Genomic DNA, 1,028 nt, shown 5'->3' with positions numbered 1-1,028 from the left:
AGTTAGAACCACTTTGTTGTCTTTCTTACTAGTGACAACACAGGCTTCAGAATTGAAGGAAACTGTATTCCCTCTATCACATAGTTGACTGATGCTCAGTAAATTGTGCTTGAGACCATCAACTAATGCAACTTCATTAATGATGACATTCCTTGTTGAAATCAAGCCATATCCCATAGTAAACCCTTTGCTGTCATCTCCAAAGGTTATGCTAGGGCCAGCTCTCTCCTTGAACTCTGTGAGCAGGGAGAAATCTCCTGTCATGTGTCTTGAACAACCACTGTCCAAGTACCATAGATTTCTTCCATTTCCCTGCACACCATAAAATCAATCAATTTGATTTTGGTACCCAAGTTTCCTTGGGTCCATTCTTGTTAGCCTTTCTCCTAGACTTCATTCCTCCTGCATCTTTAGACTTAGGTAAGTTTGAGTCAACCTTGGTCTTAGATGTAGTTGGTTGAGGTGTAGGGTTAGTCACAGAATCATTTAGCATATTTGTAAAATTATTAGGCATTGATTGTGCAAACATGTTATTCCATATGGGCATATTGTATGGCATTTGAGGCATACTAAATGCAGCAAGATAAGGATTGTTAAAATATGGCATGTTTACAAAATGTGCATAAGGATTTTGTTGAGACATAACAGGCATAGCATGCAGAGGTGATGCAGACATATTAGGCATAGAAGAGGGTACATTTATGGGAGTCTTCTTAATGGATTTACAACTAGCAGATAGATGATTAACACTACTACAATGCACACAGCTTTTTCTAGGAGCATACCTATCAGGTGTGTAATTGTTGTGTTTATTAACTCCTACCTTCCCATTTCTGTTGGATTTTCTTTTAGATTCCTTTTTATCCTCAACCATCTTGAGCCTATTATTTAACTGTTCTAAGGTCATGTGCCCTACATTCACCTTACTGACATCTTTGGATGTGCTTGCTTCTTCTTTGACAAAGTTCTTTGAAGTTGAACCAAACTTTTTGTTGAGTTTCTTTAGATTCTCTCTTTTAGAAACATCT

This window comes from Apium graveolens, unplaced genomic scaffold (genome assembly GCF_009905375.1).
Source record: "Apium graveolens cultivar Ventura unplaced genomic scaffold, ASM990537v1 ctg456, whole genome shotgun sequence".
Lineage (NCBI taxonomy): Eukaryota > Viridiplantae > Streptophyta > Magnoliopsida > Apiales > Apiaceae > Apium > Apium graveolens.
Note: the sequence above shows the minus strand (reverse complement) of the source record.